Raw genomic sequence first — 21,671 nt, 5'->3', positions numbered from 1 at the left:
AGGGCCAAAGACCAGACGTCTTTTTATGATACTGCAGCTTTGTTCTGAGTAAACATGGGAGCAGCAACACTCATTTGGTGCCTATTGATCCTGTCTATTCCTCAGAAGTCTGCTCTACTTGGGACCCAGTTAGTTCTATGAGGTACATGGGCTGCGATACTATGGCAAACCCTCCATCACCATTCCTCCTTCTGGAATTAAAGGACATTTTTCTCTTGAGAATCCCATATTCCTATTGTTAGTTTAGTGATTTGAAAGGGAAATATGATAGTCTCACCATAAGAGTGGCTGAGAGATTCAGTTGTGAACAATCAGATCTCAGTGTTTCCCTGGACTCACCAATTTATGGTGGGGCACATGATTTGAGTGTGCTGAAGCCTCACTCAGGACTTTGGCAGGACCTCATAAACAGCTTTTTCTTGTTTTCCTTCAGCAATGCTCAGCTTTTATAAGATCAACCTGGAAGGGATGGTGGTGGCTACTTTGACCTCTTTATGGCATTAACCTGAGAATGGAGTGTTTGATAATAATATCATCAAAACAACCTTTTGATATGACCAAGTTGAGTTGACTTTTACCATAGGAGGAGGCACTGCTTTGACAGAGACTGTGCTGGTTCCCAGAGATGGTATGACAAAGTTAAGATACATGTTGATATTTTGAATTCTAATTCAAGGCTCATTTCTACTTCAAAAGGTTTGGTAAAGAGTGCAATATATTATATGATAATTGGTAGAGCCTGTGGTTTCAGCTCTCAGGAGGCTGTGCTGTGAAGATCTTGTTTGAATGGGTTACACAGAAAGACAGTATGCTAAAACCAAACCAGCGCAACAACAGCAGGGTTATGGATAGGGTCAGGGTCAGGGTCAGGGTCAGGGTCAGGGTCAGGGTCAGGGTCAGGGTCAGGGTGTTAGGGTCAGGGTTAGGATTAGGAGCTCATTGGTCATTCACTCTTAGGCTCTAGACCAGCAAGAAACCTTGTTATAATATAATATGGATGGTGCCTAAAGAACATCACCAAGTATTATCCTTGGTCTCTACATACATATGCATACTCAGACATATGCAGCTGCACAGATACACATAACCAAACATAAATGAATACATACACAATTACATCCATGTATATTTTCATTCAACCACAGTAGGCCCTGAATAAGCAGGATAGGATATACTATGGTGGTCTTAGTCTCACGGCAGTGTGGCCAATCTTCTGTGGTTAGAAATGACCTTCACCGTCTCTGTCCAAGCAGAGCCTTCCAAGTGTCTGTGTTTCCAGCTGTGAGGTGACTCTGTCCCAGCTGCTGTGGACTTTTGAAATGTGGGTGGTGCTCTCATAAGCAGCACACACGTTTTGAGTATATCTGGTTCAGCCAAGTGCAGGTTTCCATAGACCTATAAGAAAGAAAAATAACATAACATAATAACATAACATAACATAACATAACATAACATAACATAACATAACATAAAGAGTCTTTGTTGCTAAAGGCCACCATGCTTTGGAAGGTATTTGTTTTAACCACTTAAAAATTGGCTAATATTAAGAATTTCTCCCTAGACTGACACATTTAGTATAATACATTTTCTCTATTGTGTTAGTTGGTGTGTGTTGCATGTCTATTATTTACATGCCAGCAACATTTTCTCTATTAGTGTCTCTTCATGTGTCATTTCTTGTTCATACAGACTTCTCCGATATCCTAGGTGTTTGCCCAGGTACCAACCTCAGGTGTCTTCCTCTTGCTCTGCTTCCTAGTTTTGGGGTAGGGTCCCTTTCTGAACCTGGAGCTGCCCTTTTCAGCTGGGTAGGTTGACTAGCAAGCCTCAGTGGGCTTCTTCTTGTCTCTGTCTCTACCCCATGATTGGGCTACACATCGTCACCAACCATGACTGACTTGTTACAGGCAGACTTGAGAGCTGAATTTAGGCTTCATATTTGGTGGCCAGGATGACCTCAATTGTCATCCTCAGGCACAATCTGCTCACACACTCATTCTTTTGTTTGTTTGTTTATTTTAAGACCGAGTCTTTCAAGCGCTTTACCAACTGAGCCATTTCCCAGCTCTGATGACTTTCTCAAAAGCAATATTTAGACAAACCAATGCTCATCTTTTGCCTTGAGCTTCATGTTCCAGTTTAGTGAGATCTTTTTCACTCAGAGGATTAGCTGTTCCTTCAGCATGTTGTAAAACACAAATTGGACTAGCAGCATAATAAAGACCTTTCTGAGCCTTGAATGGTGATAGCTGACTCCCTCCCAGTGCACAGATAATCATGTTTAAGGGGAAATTCTGTAGATGAGTGTTCGTGAGATGGGAATAACTTTCAGCAAATATTTGTCACCGTCATTATCTTGAAGGTGTTGTTGGAATCAGGAGATATTAAATAGCAATGTCTAGAAGCAAAGCAAAATATTCCCTAAGAGTGTGTGTGTGTGTGTGCATGCCTGCGCGTGCATGCACGCAAGTGCAAATGAAACTGTTCACATGAGTGTGATGTCCAGGACAACCTAAGTTGTGATTTGCAGGTACCATTCATTCATTCACTTACTAATTAATTAATTAGTTTGTTTGTTTTAAGACACAGTCTTTCTTTGACCTGGAACTTGGCATGCAAGCCAGGCTGGCCAGCAAGCATAAGAAATTTACCACCTGTCTCAACTTGCCCAGTGTTTGTATTAAACAATTAATACACCAGCATGTCATGTTTTTAACATGGGTTCCAGTGGGGAACTCCAAGTCGTCACACTTACAAGGAAACATGCTACATGACTGGTTATCTCTCCAGACCTTCCCTAATATTTTCCAAGTGACCCCCCTTTTAAAGCCATCATTTGGAATTAGTATCTCTTCTGAAAGATACATATGTGCAGTTCTGTGGGGTCTCTCTCTCAGTCGCTCTCTCTGTGTGTGTGTGTGTGTGGGGGGGTAGATGATGTTCATCATTAGCCTGAAGCATTGGCTAATGTTAAATTTAAATTAAAATACACTCCTGGGTGACTGCATCTTCAATTTCATGGTTGATTCCTTTGTGATTGACTTATTAAGCTAAACCAGAAATTGCAAACTAAAATACCTCAGGGTCTAGAAGGAAAAATGACAAACACATGAGGTTAGTTGTAACCGGAAAATGCCCAGCGTCTTTCCGTGAAAGGCTGCTCAGTGCTGCTAGGTTTCCTCCTTCTGCTTTTTAAAAGTTGACATTACACAGCCCCATAGGAGGAACAACAATAGGAACTAACCAGTACCCCTAGAGCTCCCAGGGACTACACCACCAACCAAAGAGTACACATGGAGGGACTCATGGCTCTAGCTATATATGTAGCAGAGGATGGCCTAGTCGGTCATCAACGGGAGGAGAGGCCCTTGGTCCTGTGAAGGTTCTATGCCCCAGTATCGGGGACTGCCAGGGCCAGGAAGCAGGAGTGGGTGGGTTGGTGAGCAGGGGGAGAGGGGAAGGGATAGGGGGCTTTCGGAGGGGAAATTAGGAAAGGGAATAACAGTTGAAATGTAAATAAAGAAAATATCTAATAAAAATAAATGCAATAGTTGATATTACTTTAAAATATGATTTAATGTGTAAGCACTCATAATTTTTAGACTTCAAGACTTTGGAAAACACAATTTCTAAAGTATTGTGAACCAAATAAAACACATTTGCCAGCTAGTTATAAGTTGTCAATCTGAGAAAGAGAACTAAATATTTTACAGCTGAAGTGGTATTTTGTTTGCAACAAACATTTAATTTACAATGAATGAGACTGATTAATACAAAGTTCTACACTCCTTAGCAATCATTCTAACCACACCACACTGACAGGGATTCTGTTGAAGTCCAATTTGGGAGCTTGGTGTAAAACTTCAGTGGGAAACACCATACTGTTCCCTAGATAGCAATATTGCTGTTTGGCAAATTGGCCTAGTATTTTACCACACAAAATAGATACCTTATTTCCAGGTAATTGACACTTTCTATGGTTGAAATAGCCAAATTGGTATGTTATCCTCAAAAAGCTCCTGCCATACCCTGTGTGCCACACCTTGTCCTCTTAAGATGCAGAAGAATAGACATTAATATAAAAGACAAACAGGTTTCATAATTGCTTATGACTGTGAACCCATCAGTCACTGTCCTTAGCGCATCCGGCTCAGTGTAGCTACTATTAGTCAAGCACACTGGGAATCTCCCATGCTTTTCCCAAGACAGAAACCAGAATCTGTCCCTGGGCAAAATATCCCTAAGTTAGCCAAACCTTACAACTTCGAACAAGCAAAAATTCACTTGAGGGTTCTGTTTTATTAACTATTAATTGAAAAGCAAGTTTCATATTTGTACCTAATTGACCCTAGACATTAAGTTGATAAGACACCATAAAGCATTTTTTAAAAGCCAACATGTTAAAGTAACTCTGAAAATTGTCTAGCAACCATTGAGGGTAGGATCTTCCCTCTCAATAGGAATCTGAAAATGGGGGATTCTCAGTTTCTGAGAGAGCTGAGGCCTGGGCGAAGAACAAGGCAGAGATGAACTGAGCACATGTGGAGCATGGAAAATTCACTCACAGAGAAGTCTGTGGTGCTGCTCCTAGAGCCAATAGTAGGGACAGTCCAAGTGAGAATGACTTTAAGACTGCACACTAGTTCAAAGGAGGGAAAGATCTGTAATCAATAATGTTGCTACAGACACAGGCATAAGAAATGGCTGTATGCATGCCACGCATATCCCACTTGCTGCCTTAGGTAGAATAAATAACACTCCGTGTTTTCGTAGGATTTTAAGTTTCCAGTTTTCCTGGGAGAGATTCAGCTGACACCATTTTGCCTTGGTTTGCTTCTCTGCTGTTAAGACAATGCCTATGCAAAGACAGCTTTGGGGAAGAAAGGCTTTGCTTGCTTCACAGGTTTCAGGCCACTGTCAAGGAAAGCCAAGGTGGGAACTTGGAAGCAGGATCTGAAGATGACTCTAAAGAGAAACTCTGCAGCTTCCCGTGTATCTCTCAGATCCAGCTTATACAGCCCTGGCCCACCTGCCCAGGGATGACTCTACCCATAAAGGGTTGGACCTTCTCACAGCAATCAGTGATCAAGAAAAGAGCCAGTCTTATGGAGATGATTCTTTCATGAGATTCCCTCACACTGAGTCTGTCCAGGCCTGTGTCAAGTCCACAGAAAATGGACAGGGTTATAGAACTATTAACTCTCACGAACTATGCACAGCGCTTCCCATTATTTTAAGTATTCCAACTTGAATGACAAATATTCCAGCACTGGCCAGGGAAGTTTCCTGTGTAACTATTGTTAGTCCATTTGCTTCCTCCTAAATGTTCCCAAGTCACTGTTGAGTACTTAATTTACAATAATCTTCCTCCTTTGGGGCCTGGGTTTTCTCCATATTCTACTTTAAACAGTTTAATAGCATATCTTCTGTTTGCTTAGGACCATGCATGATTCAAACTTCCAGTCCATTGGATTCAACATAAGATCACAGTCCTTAACCAGTCCTATGTCTCTGGCAGTGATTTCTCTCTGCAGTGGATAATATTTACAGTAGCCATGGAAACCATGAAGCTCCTCTTTTGAATGATATATGGCCATACACACTTTTCTGTCTTTGTTTGTGTTCTTCACAGTCATATCAGCAAAAGGCAGAAGGTTGCAGCTGCTTAAATTTCCTCCAGCAGATCCTGAGGGGTTTCACATCTTTAACACTGTCTGAGTTTGCAGCCAGGTGCTCAGGGATGAAGCCCAGGCTTTCTGATATACCAATTACAAAGCCTTGTCTGATCTGAGAGCCACAGCACTTAATTTGCATGCCCTGACTAGGTTCTAGGGTAAGCTTGAGGTTTGCCAGCCTCTCCTGAAGTGCTAATAATACTCTAATGGAACCAATTCCTCTGATCAAGCAATTCATGACCTTGGTTTTCATGACTAGATATTGAACCTGAAGCCTTTGCATTTTTTTTTCTGCTTTTTTGTTGTTTTACACAAAATGTCTTTATAGGTTGTTCACACAGGCTTGAACTTATAGTGATTCTCCTGCCTCAACCTCTTAGATAAATGGAGCTATAGACTTGAACATGAAGTCTGACCTGTTTTGTTGTTTGAGACAGGAGCTCCTCTATGTAACCTAGGCAGGTCTTAAACTTTTAGAGATTCTCCTGCCTTATCAGCTTCCTTGAGAGCCACCACTGGACAATATTTTGTTGTAAGCTCCTCACCCTCCATGTATTGTATTGTTGAGTATTTAACACTTTGAATACTACTCAAAATTTCTATTATAGAAACCAATAGTAGTCCCTCTTTCCAGAAACAATGACAGAAAAAGTCTTTTGATATTGTTAACTATCCCCCAGAAGTATACATTTCCAAATGTTGTAGGACCGGAATTACTAGGCATATCCTTCATATATCAAGAGGAGCAACCTTTTCCGTCTTTGAGCAAGTTGCATGTGGAGAACATAAAGAAGTAATGATGAGAAACTCCAATTGTGATCCGAAGAGTCTGAAAAGTGCTCTGGGAGTCAAAGGAGAGGACTCTTCTTCCTGGAAAGTCAGCTGAGGCCTTGCAAAAGGTATGCCTGTGGGCCAGTGTCCACTCTGTGGGCTGGTGACCACTCAGGGTTTCCAGGAGGAAAGAAGGGATAGGCATTCCAGAAGGAAGGAAGCATGTGCAAAGGTGCTGGAAAGTGATGAGGTCAGGGGCCAGACCCTGCCAGAGCTGGGGTCTTGCCTCTTCCTCTGTTGGCTAGGATGTGGGGCTTTGCAAACCACTCTATGGTTTAAGCCCTCTGCAAAAGGAGTGTGGCAGTTCTACCTGGCCTGCCCTACTTGTGTGGATCACATAAGTTAATCTTTGTAGCATGCTTTGATTACCAGGGTGTAGACAAAGCTCATCAAATCAGCATTTCCGTTTACATTGCAGTAGGAGGGGTGGTGTGGGACCAAAGGCAGGCACCTCGGTTTGCAGAAGAGACTGAAACAGTGGAAATGGGAACTTCATCCTGATAGGAGGCAGGAGAGAAAATGATTAATTAGTTCCCACTTGAGTTAGGTTGATTTGGTAAGTTTAACTTTTCCAGGCTCCCACTGGCAAGAGACTCAGTGCTCCAAATGGACATCTTTCGCCTGAATTTCCTATAGTCTCTGGACTAGCATTTATAGAATGACACCCCCCCCCCCAACTACCTCCTTGACAATATGACCCTGCCACCTGAGAGCCCTTTGTTCAGAATCAATTAGATGAGACCCTACCCTCCACACACACACACACACACACACACACACACACACACACTGGAGAGTAGGTCTCAGTTTCATTCTGCCTTCTGTTTTTCCTTCCTTTCCCCAGCTTGCCTCTGTTCTGAGCAACAGGGGCTGCAGAAGGAAATCGCAGTTTAATAGAGTGGAGATTCATTAAGACAGTGCTGATGGCTACTTAGGTCTCCAGGAGAGAGAAACAGCCCAGAGGATTTCAATTCTCTACCAGTTTTCTGACCTCAATTTACAAGATGGAGTTAAGGTCAAGAGACCTCGAAACAGAACAAAGTAATGGAACTATGGAATCACCTGGACAATCGTGGGAACTCGGCAGACCTCTAACCTTAGTGCTTAATCCCCTCCTTTAAAAGGAACTTCAACATCAAGAGCACCTAGCCTGGTATGGATGCTCTGCCCTTCCAGAAAAAAAGAAAATGTACTTTAAGTGAGATATTTTTTAAGGCACAGTTATTGGCCATGTCAGTGTGAGGCATTAGGAGTGCGACAGTAAACAAGAGAAACAACCCCATTTTCAGGGAGAGATAAAGAAAATAAATAAACTATGGAGAAATTGTGACAATTACATTAAAAACAGTTAAATTCTGTTTATTTAGTTAGAAAAATGGATCACAATTTTAAACATGACTTTCAATACCTTTCCTCTGTTCAAACACATGAAGCAGATAGTTTGATATCTGCCTCTGGCGATTTTTGGAATTGACTTAAATTGACTGAGATGTGGTTAATGACCCAGGCTTCTGCATGCTTTCTTACCTATTTAGTCAGGGTTCAGAAAGAAAGGCTGAAACCTCCTTTGTTCAGTTTTCCTGCTCCTGGATAAAGCTTGTTTTCTTACAGTAGTTTGGAGGAACTTCAGTCAGCAGGGCCCAAGAACCTGCAGGAATGTGGACCTCCAGGAAGAAGTTTCAGGCCCAGATTGTCATCCTTTGGAAGGCTCTGTTTCTGTCTGTGACACAGGACAGCCGAGAGAGCTGAAAGTGGTAGCCTGTCTAAGGCCGGCGGTGTCTGAGCAGGTGTGAATGTTGTCAGGGTGTGGAGATGACTGGGTGTGTCTTTGAGCAGCAGCATCTGGGATGACGAAGAACTGCTTGTTCATACAGCTTAGTCTGTACAGTTAATGATAATGAGGGACAGCCCTCTGCCCTGCACTCATGACAGAGTCTACAAGCTCAAGTATCCAAAAGGGCCAAGAAACAAACTTGAAGTAAGAAAGATGATCCAGGAAGAAACAGGGGGGATGGGAAAGGCTGCTGTGTTTCAGGGGTGCAGCCTCTCCTCACATCTGCAAGGCCTTGCCATGTGGTGATCTTAGTCTTTTGATTTCAGAGCTCCCAACACTTCAAGGCTAGTGAGAACTCTAGGCCTGGGGTTGGAAGGCTGGCTCAGTGATGCAGAGTGCCTGCTGCTTTTGAGAGAACCCAAGTACCTATCATCAGCATCCATGCTGAGTGGCTCACAGCCACCTGTGACTCAGTGCACGCACGCACGCACGCACACACACACACACACACACACACACACTCAAATAAAAGAAATATGGATCTGTGTAAAAAAAGAGCGCATTGCTATGATACTCTTGTCTCTAGTACATGGCACTGTTGCTTCTGTGGTTTAGTTAAACAGGATCTTCCAGAGTAGAGGACCATGGTGCCTTATTGTTTTAAGATTTTCTCAGGAGATTTTCTCTTTTCCTGCCTTCATCCTCCAGGCCAGTTGCTTCTTCTGAAACCATACAAATTTATATCTTGGAGGGGGTGGTGTCTTCCAGATAGAGGAAGGCAAACTGGTGACATGCATGCCTGCTTTGGAGGCCATGTCAGGATGCAGCAGACCTAGTCTGTACCTCTGCAAGGTGTCACCTGATCTCTTGCCTGTGTTGAAGGCCACAACAGGTGTAGAACTGTTGTGGTCCAAGGCTAATGATGCAAAGGGCATTTATGAATCCCTCTCCAGAAATGCTGGAAAACACAGAAGAAAATCTAATCTTGTCTTATCATCAAGTCATCACTGCATGTTGGGCTCTTTAAAATGCACTATTTCTTCCCTGTGATCCTGTTCTCATGCAGTATACCCAGGGTGTTTGCTGTGCCCTAAATCCTTCATGAGGTTGTTAGAGGCAGGAACTGCACCTTCAGAGTGTGGCAGCTCTGAATGTCAAGTGCAAGGGGCTAGTTATTCTAGTTCCTAGAGACCACGTGCACCCTGGCTGACTTCTGTATCCACGAAGCAGAGCGAAGATGAGCTAGCACTGCTGGTTTGCTACGAGGGACTTAGGGTTGGGGAAGCTCTTGAAGTTGATCTGTGGTGAAATGTCCTCTTCTGTGGCTCATTCTATCCATTCCAATGTGTTCCTGCAGCTTCTCAGAGCAGGTTGCATGCCCTCTGGCTGGGTTTGGGTCTGGAGTGGATAAACGTCTGGATTTTCATTGGTAAGAACAGTCTTATGTTGTCTACTGTGAAACTGAAGTTAGGTTTCCTCTGCTCAAGAAGGTGGAGGTGGGATAGAGATGAGAGGGTGTGGATTTTGACTTGAAAGAGTCCTGGAGACCCAGAGTTTATTGTCTGTGATGATAAAAGTTATTTCCATCACATATATACTACCTGAGTGTGCTAACACAGCGATCACACTATAGTGCATCAGAGGAGGGTGCTGAGTCACATATATACTACCTGAGTGCGCTAATACAGCGATCACACTATAGTGCATCAGAGGAGGGTGCTGAGTCTGCATGTCCTGCAAGTTCCCGGTGGTACCAGCGCTGCTGGCCCCTGAGCCACCCAGGCACAAGGATAGAGAGGAACAGCTCCCTAATTGCTTGCACCCTAGAATCATCTGGGGAGCTTTTTAATATATATATATATTTAAATTCAGGGTGCCAAACTGCACTTAGACAGATCCAAGCAGAATGTCCAGGTGGCACTGGGAATCAGTCTTATTAGAAGACCTCAGGAGTAATTCTGATGTGCAGCCTGGCTGAGAATCAGTCGTGGTGACTCTCCATTCCAACCATGCAGAGATTCACCAGTCCAGTGCCTGCTCCCCCACCCCAGGATGAATCTATTGAGAGGTGTGTGCTTGGAGCATGGTACAAAATAATTCTGGGGTTTAAAACTTTCCATGCTGATGATCTGTAATGAGGAGGGTAGAGGGAACTGACTCCCTGTTGTTGTCTCCTGCTAATCTTTACTGTTATCTTTAGGTATATTATCATTCCAGAGCTTAGCTCTGTGTGCCTGTTAGCTTAGCTCTTTAAGGCTGCTATGCCTAGGAACCTTAATTTTGCATGATGCATGCTTGCGTGCGTGCGTACATGTGTGTGTGTGTGTGTGTGTGTGTGTGTGTGTGTGTGTGTATATGCATGTGTGTGTGCCTCTATATATGCATGCCAAGGTCAGAGGAGGACACCTGGCATCTCCAGTCAGTCTCATCCTGCCCCCCTTGAAACAGTGTCTCTCACTGAACCAGAAGCCCATGGTGTGGGCTAGCCTGCCTGGTCTCATTAAGGATCCATTGTCTCTTTTCTCTGGTGCTGGAAGATGCAGGCATGTGTGGCCATGCCTGGTTTTGCACACTGGATGCTCTTCCCCGCGGAGTCCTGTCTCCAGCCCTGTGGCCCTGCTAGCCCGGCTGCCCTAACTTCTGCCCTCACACTCATGTCTCCACCTCTCCACTCCTGTTCTACAAGTAATACATGTTCATAGCTGGGAATTGAGAAGTTCAGGAAAGCACACCCCAGAGCACCCCCCAAGTATGACCACTGCTTCACTCTCACCCAAGAGAACCCCAAGTGTGACTACTGCTTCTGCTGTAGTTGCTGGATACATTAACAGCTTTCATTTTGTTTTATAGTCTATTTTATTTTATTGTAGTCATAATACTTAGTAAGATATTTCTCTCTTAACAAAAGGCGTCCATTATTACTTTTGACCATAATATAGTATAGTTTATTCTCTGTACCATGATATATGATATCATGCTACAGCAGATCTCTGGAGTTTTGTCATCTTGCTTTATTGGAAATGCATATTTCTTAATCATTTACTGTTTCTCCTTTCCACGGCCCTTGGTTACCACCTTTCTTTCTACCCTTTGGTTCTGAGAACTTGACTAGTTTATACACTGAATAACTGAAACTGGGTGGCAGTTGTCAACCTGTGACAGGCTTGATTCACATCCTGTCTTGCCCTCAGCACTAAGCCATGCTGTGCTGTCCCCTGCTGCGGGGGAATTTCTAGTATGCTTGGTTCTTTTCACTTTCTACATTGTTCTGAAATTAACACTGAATGCTGATATCTCTTCTAAATCTTTTACTATGTTGCTTTTTGTTTGTTTGGGAGAGTTTCCCTGTGATTCCAGGCAGGCTTAAGATCCTTTTGCCCTACCCTCCCAAGCTCTGCAATTATAGATCTAGAATTCAAGTATCCAGATATGGGCTTGCTGGATGGAAAAGTGATTGTTGCTGTCACCCTCCTCAGCTTATATTCTTGCAGCCTTTTATGTGTGTGTCTACTTCCTTGAGACAGGGTCTCTCACAAAGCTGGAAGCTCCCATTCTCAACTAGGCTAGCTGGACAGTTAATTATGATCCTTCTGCCTCTGAGGGTGGAGTTACACAGTCATGCCAGCTTCCTATAAGGGTGCTGGGGATTTGAACTCAGGTCCTCAAACTTGCACAGCAGATGCTCTTACCTACTTAGCCACCTCCCTGGCCCTTTTTCCAGTCTCCTTTACTTTGCAGAATTGAAATTGTTTAATAGGTTTTTTCTTTTTTACCCATTTCAATGTATCAAAAATCACTTGTACCTTTTTTTGAGAAATACATTTATTAATGATTACAGATTATTACGATTCATTTAACAGTTTCTTACTTTTGGTAAATATTTGGATTGCTTCTGACTCGTACAATTTAGAGAAACTCAAATGTGGAAAGCAGGCTAGAGAATAGGAATGCTTCTTTACTGGCACAGACCTGAATTGTCTATTGTCGCTTCATACCTATGGCGTGTTTCAAATATCTAGTGCCATGCACACCGTGGATCTGTAACAGTTGAGGGAAGCAGTGAATGAATGAAGGGAAGCATGCAGTCCTATCATCCGACAGGGTGCTGACGCATGGCCATACAATAAGCGCTCGCAGAATGAATGAATGCACTCCAAAGGGTACATTAAAACACACTTAGCCATGGCTCGGCTGTTCCAGGAGGCTGGTTCTAAAACATGATGTACCTCTTCCCGGTGCAAGAAGCCAAGCTCTATTGCCTACAAATACTTCACAAAGTGAGGGCTAACGGCATAATTTGCTCTCAGTAAGGTTTCAGGAAATTAATTGTTCCATTTCTTAAAGACCTTTTCTGTGCAATAATTAAAGAAAAAACCGTCCGCCATAGCAATTATCTGTAATTACTAATGAAAACAGGTGTCTCAAATGGCTTTTCAAATTGAGACATGAATGGTTCATTATCGTCACAGGCAACTGCCGATATCCAATTTTCAATGAGATGCTGAGATCAAACATGAGGTGAAGGATGATCAGGGAAACACAGAGGGAGATACTGCTCATTAGAGGGAGCTGGGCAGAGGGCAGGTTTGACAGGCACCCATGTTAAGAAGCAGGGAGTGGCATGGGAAGGCAGTGTACAGCTGAAGGGAAGTGTGAAGCTGAGCAGTGTGTGTGTGTGTGTGTGGGGGGGGGGAACAAATCCTCCCTCACTGCACACTCCTCTCACGGAGTAAGAGTAACACACTCAGGCTGCTGTCTCCGTCTCTCTGCTGAGTAACTGAGACAAAGTAAAGCTTAGACCAAAGTTTAGACCTCTGCGTGTGCCATCCAGAGTGGTTGTGGGGCAGCAACTGACAGAGTGGACACAAAGGGGATAGCGGTGCCCAACTTGTGCCTAGAGGTCAAGAATAATGAGGCCCTTTTCCAGCCCATCACATCATTTTTTTCCTTCAGTTTTTCTCTGTTAATTTTCGTGAACTTGCAGTGATAGAGCTACAAATCTAAGTGCCACAGAAATTCACTCTCTGCTCTTCCCTCTCTAGATATTTTGTCCTAGTGCATGCTGGGAGGTCTTACAAGCCAGTGCATGAAGCTGAACGGTGGCACGAGGACTCTCAAAGGCACAGCAGAGTGGTTGGTTCAGAATGCAGTACCCCAGTGTTTGGGGAATGGCCATGTTTGGAGAGGGTTTAATTAGATACAGTAAGATGCAGGCAGTGTCTTCTGGAGTCCTGTGTTCTTTAGTGACATCATGGTATGCTCTGGATGAGCAACTGTGCGTCTCCAGTCACTAGAACAGGTGCAGCTTACCACTGGACAGAGAGCAAGCTCCAGACTCTGTTCTAGTTAAAAGCTTCCCACTACATACAGCATTTGAGGAAGATCACACATTTTCTATCTCTTCCCTGGACAACTGAAGTGTGTGACAGTCATGAAGCAGGCACCCCCCGGACCTTTCGGGACCTTTCGGGACCTTTCAAAATCCATCTAGCCACAGAACTTCTTCTAGATCTAAGAACTATTAATACTCTACCAAGTCAGTGGGCCTCTCCTCTCCTCTCCTCTCCTCTCCTCTCCTCTCCTCTCCTCTCCTCTCCTCTCCTCTCCTCTCCTCTCCTCTCCTCTCCTCTCCTCTCCTCTCCTCTCCCCTCCCCTCCCCTCCCCTCCCCTCCCCTCCCCTCCCCTCCCCTCCCCTCCCCTCCCCTCCCCTCCCCTCCCCTCCCCTCCCCTCCCCTCTCCCCTCCCCTCCCCTCCCCTCCCCTCTCCTCTTCCTCTCCTCTCCTTTCCCCTCCCTCCCTCCCTCCCTCCCTCCCTCCCTCCCTCCCTCCCTCCCTCCCCCCTTCTCTCTCTCTTTCATGCACTTATTAGTTGTATTATGGCATATGTGTGTATATTTATTTGTGTGCTTTATGTATATGTATGTCCCTGTGCATATGCACACATGTGCAAGGTTGTGTGCATTTGTATGGAAGCCAAAAGTCAATATCAAGTGCCTTATTCGGTGACTTTTACCTTTAGATTTTGAGTCAGAGCCTCTTATTGAACCTGGAGCTCATTGCTTTGGCTAGGCTGGCTAGCTAAGTGAGTTTTAGGGATCTGCCTATCTCTGCCCCCTGAATGTTGGAGTAACAGACCTGCACTACTACACCTGACTTTTTAAGAGGGTGCTGGGGATTTGAACGCAGCTCCTCTTGCTTGTATGGCAAGCCCTTGCTAACTGAGCCATCTTCCCAGTTGCTTGGGGGCAGGTTTTATAAGTGTTGCCTTACAGTTCTGTTTCTCTTCCATTTCTCCATCAAGTTTTTAGTTCTTCTGGGTCCCAGGAGCATGTTAATGGAAAGCTAAAGCAAAGGGAAATTTTGGTTTTAGCTATCCCTTTTTCCCAGCAGGTGAGCTTGAAAAATTTCAATTTCCAGAACCCTCGTCTAGATTCCATTTTAAGATACTAGGCAAGCAATTGAGCTTGAATTTCAGAAAAGGATTGACTCATATTTTAGTTCAGCCTGCATCATGTTTCTGTCTGCTATTGGACAACCTGAGCACTGCAGAGTATGAGCACTCTAAGACCTGTCAATCATTCAGTCAAGGCCTTTGGCTCATACCTTGTGTACGAGAGATGGGAAACCTACCCATGCCAGGTCAATCAGAGAATACCCCGTGCAATTCCCATTCTGTGCGGAAGGAGAGGCTTCACTTTTTGTTTCACAAAACTGGGAGGGACCGGGACAACAGTCTTTCACTTTGGTAGAGACTGTGTGAAAGATAAAGATAAGGCTGCCCCTTCCGAAAACCAAAGGCAGGGAGAGACAGAACACTTCCAACCTCAATGGTGTCCCTGGATCCACTCCCGAATGAAAGCAGCCCTATCTTTAACTTGCCAGAGCCAGCAGCCAGTTATCTGTCTTTTGCAGTTCCCCCCACCCTGCCCTTGAGCTAATTTGAGTCACAATCAATAAATAAAGCATAGCTGGCACTCACTCACTCACTGCAACAGTGTTTCTCTGTCACTTGACACTCAGCATCTACTCTATTCCAAGGCTTATGCCAAGAGAAATTGCATTAATTTTGCCCTGGCCCTGAAGACTCCTCTCACCATGGCCTTGAACTTCACTTACAATGAACTCATGAGGCCGGTACTTTCTCTGCAATCCTTTCCTCCCACCTCAAGAGCCCTGCACCTTGACAGAATGTGTTGCCGGATTGATGGCATTTGAGTTTAAACAGTGTCCTGATGACTCCATACACTTCAGCACAAACATATAAGAAACGCGCGTGCGCGCACGCACACACACCACACAGCAGCTGTCAGTGTATCAGCTGTCAGTGTATCAAGGGGAGGCTCTTGCTCAGGGTGCTATCTCTCCTGGAAGGCATAGCACTGGTGGAACTATCTGACCATAACATGAGAACCGAGTCAGGGGAGAGGGGGTTTTCTGTCCTGTATTGTGGATGAGAGTCTCAGTCTTCTTAGCTTAAGAGCCTGTACATCTTATAAGGAATGCACAGTGGCTGGTAGAGAAGGCCACCAACTCAATTGCAGACACTCCCTTTGACCTCAGTGACTGTAGTGCTTGCTTTCCCACAGACCCCAAGTAACAAAAAGCAGGCTTTGAGGGGATTATACGCACTTGCAATGCCAGTGTCTGGGAGTGCAAAGAGACAGGTGGTTTTCTGGAGCTCTCTGAGCAGCCAGCCTATCCTACCTAGAAAGTTCTAGATGAATGAGAGACCCTGCCTCAAAAATCAAAGTAAATAACATTGAGTTACAAGACACACGTGCAGATACAGCAGCATCGCCCATAAGCACACACATATGCATACAAGGCATTCACTCGGAATTGGTGTCTGTTGAAGACTCACTTAAAACTGGGGTTTTCACTGTGCTTGTGTTTATGTGTGTGTGTGTGTGTTTGATAGAGAGGGGGGGGTGTTTGATTTAGAAAGATATAGCAAGCAGAAAGAACATAAAAGCAAAGCTTTCATGTTTGTTGGAGGTAGATGGCACTGTCATCTCTCTAGCTTCCTCCCCCTCTTCAACATGTCACAAGCCCCAGATGTGAGTTATTGCTGAATTTTATTGTAGGTGTGAATCAAGAGTTTTTCACTACCATGGGACTCTGAACAAAGGTGTCTTTTGCTTTAAAAAATAGTGGTTTCTCAAACTCTCTTTCTTCCTTAAAGTCCCTGAAGGTGTCTACCCCATCTGTGCGTGTTCAAGGGTAGAAACCAAGTCCAGCTAGGACCCATTTCCTGTCCCCTCTTACAATCAGCTCTTAGGTATTAACACTCATGTCTGGATCCACGGTTGAGAACATGTGACCCAGCCAGTCAGGCAGCTGCACCTGGCCTCCCATGGTGATGGATTCAGGAATGGCTATATGGCACAAACTGATCCAGTCGTAGGTATTCTCAGATACCCGATGGAAACCTGAGTCTCTGGGCTCTTTGCTGTGCCTCTGAAGACAGTCTGCTGCTATGAAGGAAGCCATCCTCCTGACATAGTTGCTAGACCTGCAAAGAAATGGAACTTCAATACTGCAAACTCAATGATGGTTTCGATCTTCAAGAAAGGACACTTGAAATACACCCTTAGCCTGGACTTTCCTGTTTCGATGAGGTGATAACTTCTCTCTTGTTTACCTTAAAGTCAATCTGCCTTTACATTTTCACAACTTAGAGTGTACAGAGTCTTCAATGATGCACAGATCTCGACTTTCTTCCCTCATAAACTTCTTTCTGAAAGTGAGAACCACATTTAAAATCAAGTCAGTCTTCCAATTGGTGTGATTGACTTCAAGTGATGGCCCATCTGCCTTTTGTCCTTCTGGGAGAACCTCTTACCTGTTCTGTAATCCAGCTTGTCAGCACTTATTGAGCACTCACAGTGTTCGGAGCATAGAACCAGATGCTCAGATATGGTCCAATAATAAGAAAGATGGAGCCTGCAAGGTGCTGGGAGTAGAATGAAACAGAAGCAACACGGAGAGGCTTAAGGAACTCATGCTTTCTCTGCGTCACGCCTGCTGTGTGATCTCAGCTACTTACCATCCTTCTCTGGGATGGTGCTTCTTATCTGCAGTGTGACGGCAATGTTTGACAACTGTCTACAAACCTTCCCTGCATTAATATTGTTCATCTCAGATACAGATAATGAAAGCCGATCTGCTGATGAGTCTACTCAAAACTTCAGGCTCCCTTCTGCCACCAACATCTGCTAAACATCTACTATGTTCTAGTTGCTATAGACACAGCTGTGAACAGAACAAAGGTATCCTTTTGGAGATTACACTTGGGGTAGGAATATAACTGATAATATCATTCTCATTGTTCCCAGGTCTCAGAAAAATTACTTGCTGATTTATTTGTATGCCCAAGACTAATACAAATAATTGCATTTACCACGGTCATGGTCTTTCACAGACACATTCTCTTGCAGTGATTTGTTTGGCTGGAATGCCTTGGCTAACTCAATGACTGGGCACCTCTAAACATTCCCTTGCTACTCCAGGCCCAATTAGGGCAGTGGCCAGTGGCCACCTACCCAAATTCTCGCATGGCTGGGTGGCTTTATCATCTCTGCTACTTTGTCCCCTTCTTCTATTTCCAGCCCTTGAGATTCTCCCTGTGTCCTACTGCGCTACTCTAAGATTCCCACATGGGCTCAGCCATCAGTCACTGGCATTTTTATTGATAGATCAAAAACCAATTGGGACAAGGACCTTCAGAGTCAGTACACACAAAGTATCAGGACCATTCCTCTACAGATACAAAACTGGAAACCGTTTGTAGGTCGTTTATGTAAAGGCTCCCACTGAGGTTGGGCCATCCGAAGCCTACCTGCATGCTTCAGTTCTTTAAACAGGTACTGGGAAGGCTAGGCTGACTCCATGACAGGCTTCAAATCAGCAGGTCAAGAGAAGAGGCCTGAATTTCTGTTTCCAAGAACTGGGCAAGTTCAGGCAAACACAAGCCTCAGAAGCTGCCCTGCCTGAGGTAATGGCAGTGGGTCAGCAGCAGTTCCCAGACATCTTCAGCTACTTCCTCAGCAATAATCCCCAGACCGTCCCCGCAACAGTTTCCAGCCCCCACACCCCAGTAATGGAATGCTCCTGGAAATGGAGTAAGACAAAATTCACCTAGCCTGGAATTCCCTAATGTGCTTTAAATCAGGCCTGCAAGCTCACTTGGAGACCCCACCATGCTGGAGTTCTGCAGAATAAATCCCTCTTTGCATTTAGATAGCATTTGAATCTGGGATATCTTTGGGGAATCATGGACTCTTACAGTGCCTGTGTGAGTTTTTAAGTGGGAATGCAGGTGCTCTCAGATGGAGGTGTTGGATCCCGCTGGAGCTGGCCTTGTAGGCAGTTGGGAGCCATCAGACATGCATGGTGGGATCTAAACTTGAGTCACCGCAGAGCCATCTCTCTGGCCATCTGGAGAAGCAGCAGAATCTTGTGGTGTACCTTCAGGATGAACATAGGCCACCCAGGCTGTATTCTAGTGCCTTTGCCCATGTTCCATAGCCTGTGAACCACACAGCTTAAATAAAGAATCTTTAAACAGAAACCCAAGATCAAAGGTGAGAACCGATTGGCTGACAAAAATCTTGTGGACCGAGGCTGAAGAGAACCGTTCAGCGTTTACCTTTATTTTGCTGAAAACAGTGATTTGGGGTTTGCTGACTGTGATCCTGTGCTCACTTTTTTGAGGATAACAGGAAATGGCCATGCACTGTATCAGATGTGGCCAGATAGCCACAGGGAAGTGAAGCAGAAGACACAGAAAGAAGGTCTGCACTTAAGCACATGTGAAGTTGGCAGCTTCCAGCTTGAGCAAAGAGGGAGGAAGGAGATCCTGAAGCAGGGGCGTGGCGCTTGCATCTGAGGGGCTCTCAGCTGCTGTGGGCCCAGGATGAGAGCAAGTGGTGGAGGGAGAAGCAGGGGCGTGGCGTTTGCATCTGAGGGGCTCTCAGCTGCTTCGGGCCCAGGATGTGCGCAAGTGAGAGGCCTCAAGGTTGAGACAGGGATCCCCTTGACCCCTGCCACGGGGATCTGGAACTCACTGAGTCAGCTAGGCTGGCAGCCATCAAGGATATTATTCTGTCTCTACCTTCCCACTCCTGGAATTACAAGCAGGAGGCACCGCATCAGACTTCCTGGGTTCTGAGCCTTGAATGCTGGTCCTTCGGTTTGCACAGCAAGCATTTTACTCAGTGAGCTATCTCCCCAACCATCCAGGCCAGCCTTAGTGTGTGTGTGGGGGGGGGGGGTTGGGGGGGGGGCAGGGCGCCAAGGAAAAGAGACCACTCTGAGAAAGAGTATTATCAGTGCCAGCCAGGGCTGCTGCCATTTCCCACAGGCTCAAGCTGCTAGTGAATCCTGAAAGACAGCCTTGCACAGCTGCCAGTAGCCTCGGCAGAGGTTTCTGGGAGTTTGAAAGGCTCTCTGTTATTGCAACGTCCTTGAACCTGAGCAGTAAATTATCCTCAGTGCCCCACTAGTGCACCTTGCATGGCTCTGTCCTCCAGTACCTCATGTCCTGCTCCTTCTGAGCAGTGGCTATAAATAACACAAAATTCAGCCCTCATCAGGGCAACAGTGGCTGGAGTCTTCTCTGGACACTTTCATATCCAGCCCCCCCCCTCATCCCCACATTAATCTTATAAGCCTGCTTTAACAGGGGTGCCTTTTAATCATCATTTAACTGCGACTCTCAAATATCCTGTGCATCACTAGGCTGAGCCCTCCTTAGTGGTCTCAAAGGAGCTTTGAGTTCAGATGAAATTCCAGCCAAACATCTTTCCAGAAAAATCTATCACACTGACATATGGGAATGTATTTTTATCTTATTATTTGAATTCATCTTCATGGGTGAATTACAGGCACCTATGCCCCCATGGCGCTGAGTCAAGGAGACAGTGAGAAGTTTGTGTTCCAGGGTCACTAACTCCTTCTAGTTATGGGGAAAGGAAGGGAGAAAGATCTGTGGAGCACACACGTCTTCATTAATTTATCATTAATATTTATTGAATATTAAGAGCTGAGTATCAAGTGATAGACTCCCAAGACAATCACACTGGTCACTGATGTGACAAGAGAGGCGATACACTGGATAAGATACACACAATGGAACCTGACTCATTGGGAAATGAATGGATTTCCTCTTAGTTCTTGTAACCAATGAAGAATTTGAGAACCAGGAGTGTTGGGTTGCTTATCACTGAGCTCATAGGCTGAACCCATAGAGATTTGTTTTGCAAATTCCAAGGTTTTGAGACTTTGACCTTCTCTGAGTCTTGGAGATTGATGTTGTCTTTCTCCTAAACACAAAGGAAGCTGGGATTCCCTCCACCTGAGTGGCATGTGGGGCAAAATCTACAGAAAGGCCATTGAAACACTGGACTAGCCTTACCTGTTACCTCCTTCCAGCCTAGCTAGGCTGGCTCAGACCATCTGCCACGGAGGCAGAGCCACCTGCTGTGCTGCTTCTCATCACTCTCCTTTGATGTTACACTGCCTGCTGCCTGCCTGAGGCCAAACTGGTTCTCCAAGATCTTCCAGAGTTAGCTGCGAACTGTGATTTTCGTGGGTTCCCACTAAAAGGCTGATCTGACAACTACAAAGGAACCTTGCATGACTGGGAATGGGCCTCCCTCTTCTTTATAAAGTGTGTTTGCCGACATTAAAGTTGAACCTTGATCAGAATATTGTCTTGGTTCCATTTCTCTCTCTACCCACCTAGATTCCCTCTTTTCTTTCAGTTCCAAGATGTATCCCAGGCTCGAACCCAGACATGAGAGCTGCAGGCCAGCCCCAACACTTACCATGTTTTCTTGAGACCTTTCATGGCCATCTACTTCCCAGGGCAGGTTATCTGTCTTATTTTTATTTCCTGTTGTTAAGGGAGAAAGACTCCAGGTGATAGTCCATCACTGTGAGGAAGGTCAAGGCAGCAGAAATTTAAAGCAGTGAACCAGTTTCATCCACAGTTAAAAACAGAGAGCAGTGGATAACTGCATGCATACTGTTGTGGGTCTCACTCAAGTTTTGATTTTAGTAAATTAGAGGCTTTTTATAAGACTGTCCAGGATAAAACCAGAGAGAGTTTCCTAGATAAGTCCCTGGCTATTGTTAGCCAAAGGGTTATAAAGGCAAAACACAAAATTATAATTTGGAGGAGCCAAATTAACTTCTATTCTGTCTGGGGCCTGCAAGTGAGGCTTGATTTTGCGGAACAGATGTCCAGCAGGTGCCTCAGTCATCCAAGCAAGCAAGTATTTCATGCAAAAGCAGAACCCAGCAGATAGCCTGTTGAATCTTGTGACCCATTCATTACCTTGTAGGGATATCTGAAACAGTGAAAAATTTTGCAACAAACAGCATTTTTTT

At 44.8% G+C, this 21,671-nt stretch overlaps 1 long non-coding RNA gene across 1 annotated transcript; it reads right to left on the bottom strand.

Annotated features, from left to right (window-relative positions):
• Positions 1 to 1,102: 1,102 nt before the first annotated feature.
• Positions 1,103 to 8,324, bottom strand: Gm38619. Its single transcript, XR_875918.3, has 3 exons — positions 8,034 to 8,324; positions 6,876 to 7,003; positions 1,103 to 1,395 (listed from the first exon to the last, which is right to left on the bottom strand). It is a non-coding gene; the product is annotated as a predicted gene, 38619 (long non-coding RNA).
• Between the last annotated feature and the right edge of the window lie 13,347 nt (positions 8,325 to 21,671).

This window comes from Mus musculus, chromosome 16 (assembly GCF_000001635.26).
Source record: "Mus musculus strain C57BL/6J chromosome 16, GRCm38.p6 C57BL/6J".
NCBI classification, from domain to species: domain Eukaryota; kingdom Metazoa; phylum Chordata; class Mammalia; order Rodentia; family Muridae; genus Mus; species Mus musculus.
Note: the sequence above shows the minus strand (reverse complement) of the source record. Positions and strands in the feature narration are given on the sequence as shown.